At 38.3% G+C, this 18,960-nt stretch overlaps 1 protein-coding gene and 1 long non-coding RNA gene across 36 annotated transcripts in view; both read left to right on the top strand.

The window, feature by feature from the left end:
* PMS1 (PMS1 homolog 1, mismatch repair system component) overlaps nucleotides 1-18,960 on the top strand; it is a 109,172-nt gene that overhangs the window by 51,902 nt on the left and 38,310 nt on the right. The window lies entirely within an intron of this gene.
* On the top strand, nucleotides 735-10,029 carry LOC140595967 (uncharacterized). The gene is made up of 3 exons (XR_011997985.1): nucleotides 735-810; nucleotides 8,409-8,478; nucleotides 9,976-10,029. It is a non-coding gene; the product is annotated as an uncharacterized lncRNA (long non-coding RNA).

Raw genomic sequence — 18,960 nt, 5'->3', positions numbered from 1 at the left:
TTTTCTTCTTTAGAAAAAAACAATCATATTGCACATAATATGAGAAGTACTATTGCTATTTTGACATCTTGGATTAGATAGTGTTCCTTCTTTTTATGAAGGTTTAACCTGCCAAGACATTCTTTGAATACTGATAATGTTGATGTTCTTGCCAGTATGGTTATGTTAGAAAGAGGTATTTTTCTTCTTTCATCACCATGTTCCTTGAAAGCATATTGAATAATGAGACAGCCAAAGGGAAATAATTTACAAGTGGATTCAGTGACTTTATTTAAAGTAGATATTTGGAGAAATTGCTAGAGCCATTCCTTAAAAAGCACTATAGTCTTCAGCTTTCGTTATAATAACTGAATTCCTGTGAGGTCCTGCTGTGTATATTTTCACTTATAAAGTAGTTATTTCCTAAAATTAAAAGTTTTTCTCAATATGATAATATGTGAAACTAATTTAGTATTCTAGCTCTTTGATATGTGCGTGGATAGTTTGGTAGATAACTAGTTCAGAACATAATGTTAAATTGTGATTTCAAATAGGGGATACTTTCATACTTCATACTTTCTGAGTTTTGTGAATATTTTCTTCTGCCGAAAATACTATCTGTGGTTTTAAATATAGTTTTGAATTGAATTTTATCTTGATAATTAGAGGCCCACTGTATTGCAAAAGCTGACTTGAATTATCACTGATACAGGGTTTTAACTGTTACGAGAGAAGTAATTTAAGGAATGACTTTCCACCTACCTACTCCACCTCCTTGTTAGAATCAGTTTATTTTTGAGGTCTGGAAGAATGACGACAATGCTTTGAAAAGTTGAGTATCTCTGGCAACAGTCAATCTGGGAAGAGGCAGGCTCTGAGCAGGGGACAGAAACCCAGTAAAGTAGCTGTGGAGATTTGGTAGTGAGTGTAGTGACTTCCTCTCTTGGCGTACTTCTCTGGCTGTCTAGGAGAGAAACTCTGGGGTAGTGCCTGAAGATTTGGGAGGAAGTGTGTGACCAAGAATAATTTTAAAAAAGTGGCACACATATATTAAATTATAAACTGACTATAAAAACATAGTAGCCTATAATCTGTATCCCCAACATTCATGATATTCTCTTTGTTCACTTTATTCTTTTTTGCATCTTTGGCCTTTTTTATAGCGTTAAATGTCTCAGTTTTGTTTCAGCTGTGCCATATGAGGAATCAAGAGAAAGTCCACAGTTGGACCAGCATTAAAGGGTGCCCCCCACCCCGCCCTCACGTCCCAAGCAAGGTTGTGGAGGCAGTATAGTCAACAAAAAATTCCAGTTCAGGATTGTGGTTCAGATGCCCTTTCCTTATGAAAAAATTATTCTTCTACTTCCAACCTTGAAAGTTTGGATGGGTTTTGTTTTATTTTGTTTTTTTAATTAACAACAGTGGAGCTCTATTCAAATATAGTTTTAAGCTTAGCTTGAAGCTGACTATCAATCTTGATTGGTTGGTTGGTTAGGGTTTTGTGGGTTTTTTTGTTTTTGCTCCTTAAAATTCATGATATCTACATTTTTAAGATGTTTCTCATATTCTGTTATATTCATTTTTTTCACTTTTCACCTAATTTCTGTGAACTATTATACAGAAAAGATGAGACACAGATGTCACATTTTACTATAGTTTATTTATGATTCTGTTGTTTAGCCATTCTATTGAAGGGTCTCTGTATTCATCCCCATCCCCAGCAAGACATAGTTATAACATTGTTTGCGTGTTTCTATTATGTCATTTTTGTTTGTTGACAGTGATTTGCATCCTGTCTCCCCTTCTCAGTAGACTCTTGTGGGAGGGAGAGCTGTGTATTCGTATTCCCCTTAATACTCAGTGCATAGTGCAGAGTAAAATACTAATGAAATAGGTGGTGCTAAAATAAAAATCACATAAATTCATAATTTTGAACACTCTGGCCTTTTAGACCTTTCTCATATTATATAAAATGAATTACTTTGAGGATTCATCCTTTTGGATTCTCAAGTGTCCTCTTTTTACAGAGTATATTCCCCCTTGTACAGATATATACTATTCTCGTCTGTTTCTTTTCCTGGCGAGTAAGTTATCGATATGTTTTCATTAGAATTAGTCCGGAAATATGTAAAGACTGCGTGGATGGGACAGTGGGGGCAAAGGTTGACAGGAACTTGGTCTTTAAGAGCCATCAATTTATGTTGTTTCTATTACCTTAGTTAAATGGAACTATGTATAATTCCTTTACGGATCCTCTAACCAAATACATCTTATATATTTACTATTTATCCCAATTTATTTCCCTAACACAGTAGACTTCTCTTCTGATTAAGATCCATAGAACTCTGCACAAACCTAGCTGTTTTTGAGCTTAGGCCTGTAAAAGTTGATACCTAAGGCCCCTTTTCAATAATTTTTTTTTTTTTTAAGATTTAAAAAAATTTTTTTAATGGAGTTCTATCTGCCAACATATAACACCCAGTGCTCATCCCACCCAGTCCCCCCCGCCAAGTGCCTGTCACCCAGTCATCCCATCGCGCAGCCTACCTCCCCTTCCACTACCCCCTTGTTCGTTTCCCAGAGTTAGAGGAGTCTCTCATGCCTAGTCTCCCTCTCTGATATTTCCCACTCATTTTCTCTCCTTTCCCCTTCATTCCCTTTCACTATTTCTTATATTCTCCATATCAGTGAAACCATATAATGTTTGTCCTTCTCCGATTGACTTATTTCACTCAGCATAATCCCCTCCAGGTCCATCCATGTCAAAGCAAATGGTGGGTATTCATCCATCTAATGGCTAAGTAATATTCCACTGTATTCATAGACCACATCCATATCCATTCATCTTTTGATGGACATTGAGGCTCCTTCCACAGTTTGGCTTTGTGGACATTGTTGCTAGAAACATCGGGGTGCAGGTGTCCTGCCATTTCACTGCAGGGTAAATCCCCAGCAGAGCAATTGCTGGGTCGTAGGGTGGATCTACTTTTGACTCTTTGAAGAGTCTCCACGCAGTTTTCCAGAGTGGCTGCACCAGTTCACATTCCCACCAAAGGTGCAGGAGGGTTCCCCTTTCTCCACATCCTCTCTGACGTTTGGTGTTTCCTGTCTTGTTAATTTTCCCCATTCTCACTGGTGTGAGGTGGGATCTCATTTTGGTTTTGATTTGTATTTCCCTGATGGCCAGAGATGCGGAGCATTTTCTCATGTGCTTGTTGGCCATATCTAGGTCTTCCTCTGAGATTTCTGTTCATGTCTTGTGCCCATTTCATGATTGGATTGTTTCTTTGCTGTTGAGTTTGATAAGTTCTTTATAGATCTTGGATACTAGCCCTTTATCTGATACGTCATTTGCAAATACCTTCTCCCATTCTGTAGGTTGTCTTGTAGTTTTGTTGACTGTTTCTTTTGCTGTGCAGAAGCTTTTTATCTTGATGAGGTCCCAATAGTTCATTTTTGCTTTAGTTTCCTTTGCCTTCATAGATGTATCTTGAAAGAAGTTGCTGTGACCAAGTTCAAAAAGGGTGTTGCCTGTGTTCTCCTCTAGGATTTTGATGGAATCTTGTCTCACATTTAGATCTTTCATCCATTTTGAGTTGATCTTTGTGTCTGGTGTCAGAAAATGGTCTAGTTTCATTCTTCTGCATGTGGATGTCCAATTTTCCCAGCACCATTTATTGAAGGGACTGTCCTTTTTCCAGTGCATAGTCTTTCCTCCTTCATCGAATATTAGTTGACCATAGAGTTGAGGATCCACCTCTGGATTCTCTATTCTGTTCCATTGATCTATGTGTCTGTTTTTTTTTTTTATTTTTATTTTTTTTTTAATTTTTTATTTATTTATGATAGTCACAGAGAGAGAGAGAGAGAGAGAGGCAGAGACATAGGCAGAGGGAGAAGCAGGCTCCATGCACCGGGAGCCCGATGTGGGATTCGATCCCGGGTCTCCAGGATCGCGCCCTGGGCCAAAGGCAGGCGCCAAACCGCTGCGCCACCCAGGGATCCCTATGTGTCTGTTTTTGTGCCAGGACCACACTGTCTTGATGACCACAGCTTTGTAGTTCAACCTGAAATCTGGCATTGCGATGCCCTGAGCTATGGTTTTCTAAATATTCCCCTGGCTATTCGGGGTCTTTTCTGATTCCACACAAATTTTGAGATGATTTGTTCCAACTCTCTGAAGAAAGTCCATGGTATTTTGATAGGGATTGCATTGAAATATGTAAATTGCCCTGGGTAGCATTGACATTTTCACAATATTAATTCTTCTAATCCATGAGCATGGAATATTTTTCCATCTCTTTGTGTCTTCCTCAATTTCTTTCAGAAGTGTTTTGTAGTTTTTAGGATATAGATCCTTTACCTCTTTGGTTAGGTTTATTCTTAAGTATCTTAATGTTTTTGGGTGCAATTGTAAATGGGATTGACTCCTTAATTTCTCTTTCTTCAGTCTCATTGTTAGTGTATAGAAATGCCACTGATTTCTGGGCATTGATTTTGTATCCTGCCACACTGCCAAATTGCTGTATGAGTTCTAGCAATCTTGGGATAGAGTCTTTTGGGTTTTCTACATATAGTATCATGTCATCTGCGAAGAGGGAGAGTTTGACTTCTTCTTTGCCAATTTGAATGCCTTTTATTTCTTTTTGTCACCTGATTGCTGAGGCTAGGATTTCCAGTACTATGTTGAATAGCAGTGGTGAGAGTGGACATCCCTGTCTTGTTCCTGATCTTAGGGGAAAGGCTCCCAGTGCTTCTCCACTGAGTATGATATTTGCTGTGGGCTTTTCATAGATGGCTTTTAAGATGTTGAGGAATGTTCCCTCTATCCCTACACTCTGAAGAGTTTTGATCAGGAATGGATGCTGTATTTTGTCAAATGCTTTCTCTGCATCTCTTGAGAGGATCATATGGTTCTTGTTTTTTCTCTTGTTGATATGACCTATCATGTTGATTGTTTTACGAGTGTTGAACCAGCCTTGCATCCGGGGATAATCCCACTGGGTCATGGTGAATAATCTTAATGTACGGTTGGATCCTCTTGGCTAGTATCTTGTTGAGAATTTTTGCATCTGTGTTCATCAGGGATATTGGTCTTTTTGGTGGGGTCTTTGGTTTTGGAATTAAGATGATGCTGGCCTCAAAGAGCAAGTTTGGAAATATTCCATCTCTTTCTATCTTTCAGAACAGCTTTAGTAGAATAGGTATTATTTCTTCTTTAAATGTTTGATAGAATTCCCCTGGGAAGCCATCTGTCCCTGGACTTTTATGTCTTGGGAGGTTTTTGATGACTGCTTCAATTTCCTCCCTGGTAATTGGCCTGTTCAGGTTTTCTACTTCTTCCTGTTCCAGTTTTGGTAGTTTGTGGTTTTCCAGAAATGCATACATTTCTTCTAGATTGCCTAATTTGTTGTTGACGTATAGCTGCTCATACTATGTTTTTAAAATTGTTTGTATTTCCTTGGTATTGGTTGTGATCTCTATTCTTTCATTGATGATTTTATTAATTTGAGTCTTTTTTCTTTTTAAGAAGGCTGGCTAGGGGTTTATCTATCTTATTAATTCTTTCCAAGAACCCACTCCTGGTTTTGTTGATGTGTTCCGCAGTTCTTCTGGTCTCTATTTCATTGAGTTACACTTGAATCTTTATTATCTTTCTTGTTCTGCTTGATGTAGGTTTTACTTGCTGGTCTTTCTCCAGTTCCTTTAGGTGCAAGGTTAGCTTGCATATTTGTTTTTTCCAATTTTTGAGGGAGGCTTGTATTGTGATGTTTTTCCCTCTTAGGACTGCTTTTACTGTATCCCAAAGATTTTGAACCATTGTATTATCATTTTCATTAGTTTTCATGAATCTTAATTCTTCTCTAATTCCCGGGTTGACCCATTCATCTTTTCATAGGATGCTCTTTAACCTCCACGTGTTTGAGTTTCTTCCAAATTTCTTCTTGTGATTGAGTTCAAGTTTCAAAGCATTATGGTCTGAAAATATGCAGCAGACAATCCCAATCTTTTGGTATCATTTCAGACCTGATTTGTGACCCAATATGTGGTCTATTCTGGAGAAAGTTCCATGTGCACTTGAGAAGAATGTGTATTCAGTTGCATTCGGATGCAAAGTTCTATATATATCTGTGAAATACATCTGATCCAGTGTATCATTTAAGGCCCTTCTTTCTTTGGTGATGTTGTGCTTAGAAGATCTGTCATTTGCAGAAAGTGCCGTGTGGAAGTCTCCCAGTATTAGTGTATTATTATCTAATAGGTCTTTACTTTGGTTATTAATTGATTGATATACTTGGCAGCTCCCACATTAGGGGCATAAATATTCATGATTGTTAGGTCTTCTTGTTGGATAGACCCTTTAAGTATGATATAGTGTCCCTCTTCATCTCTTACTACAGTCTTTGGGATAAACTTTAATTTATCTGATACGAGGATTGCTACCCCAGCTTTCTTTTGAAGACCCATTTTTTTTTTATTTATTCATGATAGACAGAGAGAGAGAGAGAGAGAGAGAGAGAGAGAGAGAGAGGCAGAGACACAGGCAGAGGGAGAAGCAGGCTCCATGCCAGGAGCCCGACGCGGGACTCGATCCCGGGACTCCAGGATCTCGCCCTGGGCCAAAGGTAGGCGCCAAACTGCCGAGCCACCCAGGGATCCCCTTTTGAATACCATTTGAATGGTAAATGGTTCTCCATCCTTTCATTTTCAGGCTGGAGGTGTCCTTAGGTCCAAACTGAGTCTCTTGCAGACAGCATGTAGATGGGTCTTGCTTTTTTATCCAGTCTGAAACCCTGCGCCTTTGATGGGATCATTTAGCCCATTCACGTTCAGAGTAACTATTGAAAGATAGGAATTTAGTGTCATCATAATACCTATTCAGTCCCTGTTTTTGTGGATTATTTCTTTGCACTTCCTCTTTTACAGGGTTCCCTTTAATATTTTTTGCAGAGCCGGTTTGGTGGTCACAGATTCTTTCAGTTTCTGCCTATCTTGGAAGCTCTTTATCTTTCCTTCTATTCTTTTTGTTTTTTTAAAGATTATTTATTTATTTATTTATTCATTCATGAGAGACACAGGCAGAGGGACAAGCAGACTCCATGCAGGGAGGCCACCGTGCAACTCGATCTGTGTCTCCAGAATCAGGCCCTGGACTGAAGACAGCGCTAAACTGCTGAGCCACCCGGGCTGCCCTCTCTCCTATTCTGAATGAGAGCCTTGCTGGATAGAGTATTCTTGGCTGCATGTTCTTCTCATTTAGGACCCTGAATATATCCTGCCAGCCCTTTCTGGCCTGCCAGGTCTCTGTGGAGAGGTCTGCTGTTAATCTGATATTTCTCCCCATATAAGTTAAGAATCTCTTGTCTCTTGTTGCTTTAAGGATTTTCTCTTTATTTTTGGAATTTTCAAGTTTCACTATTAAATGTCGAGGTGTTGAATGGTTCTTACTCATTTGGGGAGGAGACCTCTCTATCTCCTGGATCTGAGTGCCTCTTTCCCTCCCCCAGATTAGGGAAGTTAAGTTCTCAGCTATGATTTGTTCTAATATGCTTTCTGGCCCTCTGTTCTGGAACCCCAATTATACGTAGATTCTTTCTTCTGAGCCTGTCATTTATTTCCTTTAACCTTTCCAGATGATCTCTTAATTGTTTTTCTCTTTTTTACTCAGCTTCCTTCCTTGCCATCAACTTGTCTTCTGTGTTGCTCTCTCTTTCTTCCACCTCATTAACCCTCATCGTTAGGAACTCCAGTTTAGATTGCATCTCATTTATTTTTAATTTCGGCCTGATTAAATCTAAATCTGCAGTGACAAAGTCTCTAGAGTCCTTTATGCTTTTTTCCAGAGCGACCAGTAGCTTTATAATTTCAGTAGCTTCTAAAGCTTTCTGACATCAAATTGTAATCCATATTTTGTAACTCTGTGGCAGAGAGTAGTTTCTGATTCTTTTCTGGTGAGTCCTTCCTTCTACTCATTTTGTTCAGTGCATAGTGGCTGTATGCGTAGGCTAAGTCGCAAATTTCAACCACAACCAAAGTAAATTTCACCCTAGATGATTCTTAGGAGGTCTGAGGCCAGAAAAGATTAGAACAAAATAAAACAAAAGGACCACTAAAGTGAAAAAAAAAATTAAAACAAAGCAGTAAAAAATAAAAGACCAAAAAGCCCAAAGAAAGAAAAAAAAAAGAAAGAGAAAAAACACTTAGTAAAGAGGAGAAAGAAAAAGAAAGGGGAGGGCGGAATGTGAAATGGTGGTAGTGAAGAAGCTGTATGGAGGGAGAATGTAGTCTACCTGAGGGATCCTAGAGGCTGATTGTCTTGGTTCTGAGTGTATTAAGTTCTGTATGCTAGAAGATGCTCAGTCCCAAATTTATATAAACCAGCAATACTTGTAGAAAGCCCCACCATTGACCACCCCTTCTCTCTACAGCATCTGGCTCTTCTCTCTTTAAATGTCAGATCGAATTCATAGGTGTTCAGGATGGTTGAAAGTTATCCAGGTAAGTTGGGGGGACCAGGTGAGTTAAGGACCTCTACTCTTCCACCATCTTGCCCACCTCTCCCATCTTGCCCCACCCTCTCAAGATTTTATTTTTAAAATTATCTGTACACACAACATGGGGTTTGAACCCCAATATGAAGAGTCATATATTCTACTGACTGAGCTAGCCAGGTGCCCTTAAAAATCTTTGATTTTTTTTTTTAAATCTTTGATTTTTCAGGATGTCTACATATATCTTGAGCATTTCCATTACTTTTTTACAGAATTGAAGTTTCACATTTCTGTCACTTAGAAGTTCTAAAGAAGTGATTCATATTTCAAATCACAAAATAATAGGAATTTATACCTCCTAGATTCCTAGATATTCACATCTGGAAGAGACCACTGAAAACTTTTTTTATTCTGTCCCAGACCTTTTAGCAAGCAGAGTATTTTTATTTCGGTCCTTTCCATTTTATCTTCATGTGACCCCAAGAATTTGAGTGGATTGCCCAATAACTTGAATGTTTAATGTACTATAGATGAGCTAAAGTTCAAATCTCTTAGACTTTCTGCAACATTCATTCTCCTTTGCTATATAGCTTTTCCACAAATACTAGATGCAGAGCTTGGAGTAGGTGCTATGGAGTAATTACATGATGGCCTATGGAATAATTATGGGAGGGGAGCTTACATATAAGCTGTGAAATGATATAAGTGAAGAAGATATGAAAGTATGTGAACATTTAAATAAATGAAAAGAATAATGAGAACTTTTTAAATAATTAAATGATATTGATAAGTACTATGAAAAGTAAGAGAAGGGACAGATTACTTCAGGCTAGAATAGTCAAGGAAGACTGTTCATCCATCAGTGGATGTGTTTTGATCTGTATCTTTGTGTGGATGTTTAACAAGTGTCTTGGCTGGAGGAGGCTGGACTGAGGCTGATGCTGGGATAGATCAGTGTGTGGAAATACATTTCACCCCCATACACCAAAGTCCTCTCTTGCTCTGGACAGGTAAAACATTGCTTTACCTGTTACAAAATGTTTAGAGAACCTGCCTAAGGCCTAAGAGCTTCATGGAAATAAACTTATATCCTCTTTATAGTTGCAATTTAATTCTGTACTAAATATAGGTGGGAAGGCAGGAGACGTTCGGCAAAATCTCTGAAAAAAACCCCTATGAGTGAAGGAAAGTATATCTAATATGTAGAAGGTAAAACTTCTCCTTAGGTTTTTATTGATTAAGAGTCAGATGAGAACTCAGAGCAATGGCGTATAGATGTCCATTGGTATTTACCATTAGGGAATCTTTGCTCTGAGAACTAGACTATCCCTCTCTCCTCCATGCTTTTTTTTTGTTTCTGGTGTCAGATGGGATTCCCAGAACTCTCAATCCTGGCAAGACCCCTCTAGCCTTTCCCCTGAAAGTCTGAGTCTTGTGATTGCAAAGTGCTTTGGGACTACCAGCCCTAATCTCATCATGGTTTTTTTTTTCTTTTGTTTGTCAGTCATCTCAAGAAGCCTGAGTCTTGGGGATCCCTGGGTGGCGCAGCAGTTTAGCGCCTGCCTTTGGCCCAGGGCGCGATCCTGGAGACCTGGGATCGAATCCCACGTTGAGCTCCCGGTGCATGGAGCCTGCTTCTCCCTCTGCCTGTGTCTCTGCCTCTCTCTCTCACTGTGTGCCTATCATAAATAAATAAATAAATAAATAAATAAATAAATAAATAAATAAATAAATAAATAAAATAAAGTTGTTAAAAAGAAGCCTGAGTCTTCGCAACTCATCTATTACCTCCCTGGTCTGTCTTTGTCTACAAATCATTGTTTTCTCTAACTCTGTCTCTCACATATCCCCATGTTCTGAAATGCCCCATTTCATGATTAGTCATGAGTAAAATCCCTATTTTCTTAGCCTTTTCTTTGATCTTCTTGCTGTGAAGTCTGGTTTTCTCTGAGAACACTCTATCTTCTGCAGCCCTTTTAAGTGGTGACTGATTTTTGTCATCTGTTCATCACCCCATCGTGCCTCATTCTAGCTTCTAGACCACTCCTTTTCCTCTGCAACCCAAAATCTCATTCAGATTTAAATTTCAGACCTTTAGACTCTTAGCTCACTATTACTCTGGTGATTTCAGTATCCACATAGTCCTTCCTAGTTTCTCAAATCTTTTATCTTTTCTCCAGTGATTTTTTTTTTCCTCCACCTACCTCAGCCATTAATTCCAGTGGCTATACCATAGATCTTGTCATTGCCAAAAATTGTACTTCCTCCATAATTCCAGTGTTAAGTATTTCACTCTCTGATCCTCACCCTCTGTCTCTATAGCTTACTCCCTTCCAACAGTCCAGACTCTACTGGACCTTTGATCTATTGATCTGTCTTTTACCTGTTTCTTATCTGTGATGTTTACAGTTCTCTTCTTAAATTATAAGGGTGATAATTATCAATTGTTTTTCTCTCACTGAACTGTACATGTTTGACTAACCAAATCCTGGTTAAAGCCATCTTTTTGTCTTCTTGGTGCCTGAACCAAGCTGAGTGTGCTGGAAGAAAACACATTCATCCTGAGTAGTGTCACTATAAATTCATGATCACTACTCTCAGTGCTGCCTGGTAGTCATACTGTGTTTCTCCACTGCATTTTCTTTACTGGTCACCTACTTCAGAATGTAATGTGCATGCAGATCACCTGGGGTCTTGTTAATATGAAGATTCTTAATTAGTAGGTTAGGGGGAGCCTGAAATTCTACATTTCTAACACGTCTCCGAGTGATGTGGTTGCTGCTGGTCCATTGAATGGTGAGGTTCCCAATGGCTCTTTGATCTCTTCTCTCCTCAGAAAGCCCACACCTTTTCCTCTGTCTTCACTGTCATCTGATCTTGCATCCTATTTTAGTGAAAAAATTGAGGCAATCAAAAGAGAACTACCACAATCCACCCACCTATCTGCATTTGTGCCCATACATTCAGCCTTCCCTTCCATCACTTTGGATATACTTCCCATGTTCCTAGGAAAAGCCAATTCCTTCACTTGGGCAGTACTTGTTGAATAGTTGTCTTTATTCATTGTGTCCAGTTACTGTCCTCCCATTCCCTCTTGAACATACTTTCTATCAGGCTTTCTCTACCAGTCTCTCAAAACTACTGTTGTCACGGTCACCATTGACCTCCACATTGCTAAATCCAGTGGTCACTTCTCAGTCCTTATCTTACTTAGCATTTGCCACAGTTGATTTTCCATACTTGAAACACTTTTTCCCTTGCCTTCTATGTCCACACACCTTGATTTTTTCCTATTTCTGTTTCTCTTTCTACTAACTGTTATCAGTCCTCTAGTTCATATCCTAATTTATAAATTTATGGTGTCCTGGAATTTACTTTTTTTTAATACAGACTGAAGACAGCAAGCAAATATATATTTTTTTTCATTTTCTTAGTCTATTTATTCAGTTTACTTACTTTAGATATCGTTTATATATTGATGACTCCTAAATTTTTTTTAAAGATTTATTTTTATTTATTTATGATAGACATGGAGAGAGACAGAGAGGCAGAGACACAGGCAGAGGGAGAAGCAGGCTCCACGCTGGGAGCCTGACGCGGGACTCCATCCCGGGACTCCAGGATCGTGCCTTGGGCGAAAGGCGGGCGCGAAACCACTGAGCCACCCAGGGATCCCCCAACTCCTAAATTTTTATCTCCTTTCTAAAACTCTCCCCTGAACTCCAAATTCACATCACCACCCAGAACACCTCTGCGCATTTTAGTAATAATAGACTCCTTGTATTTAACATGTCAAAAACTGAGCTCTATATCTCCTCTCCTGGAATTACTTTTTCCACATCCCTTCCCATCAATACATGAGAACTCTGTTTTTTCAGTTAATAAACCAAAGCCTTAGGATTATCCTTGATTACTGATTCTCTATCACTTTGATTCAAGAGTAAATTCTGTAGATCTACTTCTAAATATATGTAAAATCTGACTAGATTCCACTATGTCTATGACTACCACTGTGGTCCATCATCTCTCATTTGGGTTTTTGTAATAGTATCCTAATTGGATCTCCCCATTTCCTTCCTTGTTGTCTTTAGTCTATTTCCAGCCCAACAGCTAGAGTGATCTTGTAAAAATGTAAGTCAGATCATGCAACTCCTCTTTAGTGAGTTTCCATCTGGGTAACATCAAAGCCTTTATAAATGGCCTATGAATTCTATATCAGGGTCAGTAAACTTATATTTTTTAATTTTTTATTTATTTATGATAGTCACAGAGAGAGAGAGAGAGGAAGAGAGGGAGAGAGGCAGAAACATAGGCAGAGGGAGAAGCAGGCTCCATGCAGGGAGCACGACGCGGGTCTCGATCCTGGGACTCCAGGATCGCGCCCTGGGCCAAAGGCAGGCGCTAAACCGCTGCGCCACCCAGGGATCCCAACTTATTTTTTTATAAAGAGCCATATAGTAAATATTTTGGAGTTGGTGGGCTATACAGTCTTTTACACCTATTCAGTTATGCTATTGTCGCATGAAAGCAGCCATAGACAGTAAAACTTCAAAAAAAAATTTAAGACAGTAGTCTGGATTCAGCCCTTTGGACTGTAGTTTGCTTACCCCTGTTGTAGATGATCTGACCCATCACTGATGTCTGATCTCATTTATTTCTTTCCTCTTACTCACTTTGCTTCAGCTGAACTAGCCCCCTTGTTGTTCCTTGACCTTGGCAGTCATACTGTCAACTCGGGACCTTTATATTTATAGTTTCTTTGCCTGGAACATTTTTCTGTGTATCAAGCTTAATCTCATCTTTTATAAGTTCTCAGGTTTTCTTTAGTCACCCTAAAATTGCAACCATTTCTTTTGCCGTCTCCCCATTTTCCTGCTCTATTTTTCTTATTAAAACTCATCACCATCTGATATGCTATATGATCTACTTAATCTGGATTTACTGTCTCTAGAATACAATTTCCATGAGGGGAAAGGTGTTTTACTTTTGTTTCACGTCTGTATTCCTGGAGCCTACAGTAGTCTTTCCTGTAGGTGCTCAAAAAATTTGTGGTACATGAGTGTAATCAAGGGTTCAGAACATGGAAGAAAGGAGAGCTCTATCACATTGGTAGTACTAGTGCATTTTAGGTTGTGAATAATAGGTATTTAAGCACTTAAGATATTGGCAGATGTGGTCACTAAAGATTAAAGACAGCAACTGGAACAGGGGTGGCAAGATAGCAAGTTTCAGCTCTTAGACCCGAGACGTTTCCTTTTCCTTCTGGGTACTCCTAGAAAGCTCAGAAGAGGGAGGGCTGACTTTGGTCACTAGGCAAAGGTGAGTGTTACTTATTCAGTGGAGTAAACACAACCTGTAAAAGTGATCTCACCCAGGCGCCCCCCCCCGCCCCCCACTGTGGGTGAGTCATAGGGGTATTCTATTACAGTATTTGCTAATAGATTATAGAATTTGTTAATGTGGATAAATAGATCAGGATCATTCTAGGTAGAGAAATAGTGTGAACATAGAAGGTAGGAAGGAGTAGGTAAGTGCAGAAGCACAGCTAGAGGCAATTAAGTCAATTTAGGTGAATCAGGAGTAGAGGAAGATAGTGAAAAATAATTTGAGATTAGATTATAAAGGGTCTCGAATGCTAAGCTGAATCATTTTTGTTTTCCTTTTTTCATAGAAAATTAGAAGTAGAGGGGTTCCTGGGTGGCTCAGTCAGTTAAGCATCTTCCTTCGACTCAGGTCATGATTCTGGGATGGAGCCCCGTATGGAGCCCGACTGGGGCTCCCTGCATGGCAGGGAACGTGCCTCTCCCTCTTCCTCTGCTCCTCCCCCTGCTTGTGCTCTCTTGCTCGCTCTCTCTTTCTCTCTCTCAAATAAATATTCTTTAAAAAAAAAAAAGAAAGAAAGTTGAGAGTAGAGAAGTGACTTGATCAAGTAAACTAACAATTAATTTGGGAGTAGTGTGCACAGAATAATTCTAGGAGAGCTTTTAAGCCATAACAAAAGTCCAGGCACTGAATTAGGATAAATACATTGGACATAGGAAGCAGAGTGTGTCTGTGATAGATCCTATGAGGAAGAATCAATGAAACTGGTTGACTGCGTGGAAAATGAATAGAAAAGATTTGAGGGGGCAGCCCCAGTGGCTCAGCGGTTTAGTGCCGCCTTCAGCCCAGAGCATGATCCTGGAGACACGTGATCGAGTCCCATGTCGGGCTCCCTGCATGGAGCCTGCTTCTCCCTCTGCCTATGTCTCTGTCTCTGTCTCTCTCTCTCTCTGAATAAATAAGTAAAATCTTAAAAAAAAAAAAAAAAGAAAAGAAAAGATTTGAGGATACCTGATTAATTTACAGGCTGTTAGGAAAATGGTAAGACAACATCCCTTTTTTATCCCTGGATGAGTGTATCTGACTTTCACTTTTAACATGTATTTACCTTCATGTGTAATACTCTGACATAATTTTGATTTCACTCTAAAAAAAAAAAAAACTAATATAATATAATTGAACCAGAATTGAAGTTTTAAAGTGAAGTTATTGTTACCTCATCCACAGAGGTTTTGTTAACCAGTCAATGAAGAAAGAAAAGCTAATCATTTTTAGGCTGGTTATTACTTGTAAGCCTTAAATTAAGACTTACTGCTTGTTTTCTAAAAGGAGGCACAAAATTAGAAAAATATTATTATTGGGACATTTATCCTAATATAATAGGATCCATGGGAAGAGAAAGACCATCAGGAAGTACCAGGAAGCCAGCTGATGGGAGTGTTGGAAGCTCAGAATCTGTAGATTTGGTTTTCTTTTTTTTTTTTTTTTTTTTAATAATTTTTATTTATTTATGATAGGCACACAGTGAGAGAGAGAGAGGCAGAGACACAGGCAGAGGGAGAAGCAGGCTCCATGCACCGGGAGCCCGACGTGGGATTCGATCCCGGGTCTCCAGGATCGCGCCCTGGGCCAAAGGCAGGCGCCAAACCACTGCGCCACCCAGGGATCCCAGATTTGGTTTTCTTTTCTTTTCTTTTCTTTTCTTTTCTTTTCTTTTTTCTTTTCTTTTCTTTTCTTTTCTTCTTTTCTTTTCTTTCTTTTCTTTTCTTTTCTTTTCTTTTCTTTTCTTTTCTTTTCTTTTCTTCTTTCTAAACATTATTTTGTTAAGAACACTTAACCTGAGAGCTGCCCTCTTAATGTTTTGGGTGTACAATGCAGTATTGTTGACTAGAGGTACAGTGTTGTACAGCAGATCTCTAGAAAGAACTTCTTAAATTGTTCTTAACTGAAATTTGATGCCCATTCTTTTTTCCTCCTCGCCAGCGCCCCCCCCCCCCCATAACTACCATTACAATTCTTGATTCTATGAATTTAACTGTTTTAAGTACCTCATATAAATGGACTCCTGTAGTATTTGTCTTTCTGTGACTGGCTTATTTCAACTGGCATAGTATCTTCAAGATTTATCCATGTTGCTCATACATTGTAGAATTTCCTTCTTTTTTAAGGCTGAATCATATTCTATCAGATGTATATACTGTATTTTCTTTAACCATTGATCCATCAGTGGACATTTAAGTTGTTCCCACATCTTGGCTATAGTGCTGCAGTGAACCTGAGAGTGCTAATATTAATATCTTTCAGACCTTGCTTTCAGCTCCTTTGAATAAATACTCTGGCATGAGATTGGATTGCTAGATCATATGGTAGTTCTATTTTTAATATTTTGAGGTACATTCATACTATTTCCATAATATTTGCATTCCCATAAATAGTATACAAGGGTTCCAATTTCTCTACATCTTTCCCAATGTTTGTCTTTTTTTTTTTTTTTTATAATAGCCATTCTTACAAGTGTGAGGTGGTATTCTCAGTGTGGTTTTGATGTGCATTCACCTGATGATTAGTGAGATTGAGCAATTTTTCATATATCTGTGGCCATTTGTATTTTCTTCTTTGGAGAAATGTCTGTCAAGTTCTTAGCCATTTTTTAGTTCTGTTATTAGTGTTTTAAATACTGAGTTGTTGGGACACCTGGGTGGCTCAGCAGTTAAGCGTCTGCCTTTGGCTCAGGTTGTGATCCCAGGGTTCCAGGATCGAGTTCCGCATTGGATTCCCTACATGGAGCCTGCTTCTCCCTTTGCCTGTGTCTCTCTCTCTGTCTCTGTGTGTGCGTGTCTCTCATGAATAAATAAAATCTTTAAATACATACTTACATACATACATACTGAGTTGTAGGAATGCCTTATATACTTTGCAATGGATCATTAGATACATGGTTTGCACATATTTTCTACCATTTCATTCGTTGCCTTTTCATCTGTTGAGATAGCTTCCTTAGCTGTGAGGAAGGATTTTTAGTGCTGATGTAGTCCCTCTTGTCTGTTTTTCTTATGTTGCTTGTGCAAAAATTTTGGTTTGTTATCAGAGAAATTGCCAAGATTGGTGTCAATGACGCTTTTCTCCCATCTTCTCTTTTAGGAGTTTTACAGCTTTAGATCTTATATATAAATCTTTCATCCATTTTAAATTGATTTCTGTGTATGATGTAAGGTAAGGGTCCAGTTTCATTTTTTTGTATATGGATATTGTTTTCCCAACACTTATTAAAGAGGCTCTTCTTTACCCATTGTGTATTCTTGATGCCCTTGTCAGACATTAGTTGTTGACCGTATATGTGTGGATTTATTTCTGTACTCTCTAGTCTTTTCCATTATCCTTTGTATTTGTCTTTATGCCAATACCATACTATTTGCTTACTATAGCTTTGTAATATATTTTGAAACTTTGTAATATATTTTGAAAACCAGTTTTGTTCTTTATCTCTGGATTGATTTGGCTCTTTGGTGGCTCCATGAATTTTAGTGTGTTTTTCTTTCTGTAAAGAATGTCATTATGATTTTTGGTAGGAATTATATTGAATTTGTAGATTGCTTTGGGTAGTATGGACATTTTAACAATATTAAATCTCCTTTTTTTAATATTAAATCTTCTGATCCATAAACATAGGATGCCTTCCCATTTGTCATCTTTAATTTCTTTCATCAGTGTTTTGTAGTTTTCAGTGTACAAGTCTTTCACCTCTTTAGTTAAATTTATTGCCAAGTATTTTGTTTTATTTTATTTTTTGGTGTTCCTGTAAATGGAATTGTTTTTCTAATTGTTTTTCTCAGCTCATTGTTAGTGTATAGACACAGCTGTTTTTTGTATGTTGATTTTTTTTTTTAAGATCTTATTTATTTATTCATGAGAGGCAGAGACACAGGCAGAGGGAGAAGCAGGCTCCATGCGGGAGACCGATGTGGGACTCGATCCCAGGACCCTAGGGGTCACCCCCTGGGCTGAAGGCAGGTGCTAAACTGTTGAGCCACCCAGGGATCCCCTTGTGTGTTGATTTTTGTATCCTACAACCTTACTGAATTTCTAAGCTCTAACAGTTTTTGAATGGAGTTCTCAGGGTTTTCCTCATTTATAGGATCATGTCATCTGCAAACAGGGACAATTTTGCATCTTCCTTTCTGATTTGGATACCTTTTATTTCTTTCTCTTGCCTAATTCCTTTAGCTAGAACTTTCAGTTTTGTGATGAATGGAAGTGGCAAGAATAGGTGTCCATGTCTTACTCTTGATCTTAAAGAAAATGCTTTTCAGTTGAGCATGATGGTTATAATGGAGTTTTAATAGATGACTTTTATTATGTGGTGTTACTTTCCTTCTATTCCTTTATTGTTTTTAATCATGAAAAGTGTTGAATTTTGTCAAATGCTTTTTCTGCACCTTTTGAGACAATCATGTGATTTTTATCCTTTATTTTGTTAATATAGTATATTCCCTTAATTGAAATCCATATGTTGAACTGCCCTTGCACCCTAGAGATGAATCCCATTAGTGTGTGATTTGTTTAATACTTGTTGGATTCAGTTTCTAGTGTTCTATTGAGGATTTTTGTATCTGTATTCATCAGGGATATTGGCCTGTACTTTTCTTTCTTCACAGTGTTCTTGTCTAGCTTTGGTATCAGGGTAATGCTGGAATCATAAAATGAGTTTTGAAGCATTTCTTCTTTCAGTTTTTTTGGAAGAGTTGGGGAAGGATTTGTGTTAAGTCTTAGTTAAATGTTTAGTAGAATTCCCCAGTGAAGCCATCTGGTCCTAGGCTTTCTTAGTTGAAAGGTTTTTGATTATTGATTCAATCTCTATACTAGTTGTAACAATCTGTTCAGACTTACTCTTTCTTCATAGAGGTTTGGTAGGTTGTATGTTTCTAGGAGTTGAGCCCTCTCAGTTATCCTGTTTGTTGGCTTGTAATTGTTCATATAGTCTCTCATGATTTTTCCCCCCCTGTGGTATTAGTTGAAATATCACATCATTTCTAATTTAATTTGGGTCTTTTTTTTCTTATTCTAGCCAAAAATTTGCCAATTTTGTTTCTCTTCAAAAAAACAAGTCTTAGGGGTTTTTTTTCCTGTTGTTTTTATGTTTTCTGTTTTATTTTGCTCTGCTCTAATC

This window comes from Vulpes vulpes, chromosome 16 (assembly GCF_048418805.1).
Source record: "Vulpes vulpes isolate BD-2025 chromosome 16, VulVul3, whole genome shotgun sequence".
In the NCBI taxonomy this organism is placed as follows: Eukaryota; Metazoa; Chordata; class Mammalia; order Carnivora; family Canidae; genus Vulpes; species Vulpes vulpes.
Note: the sequence above shows the minus strand (reverse complement) of the source record. Positions and strands in the feature narration are given on the sequence as shown.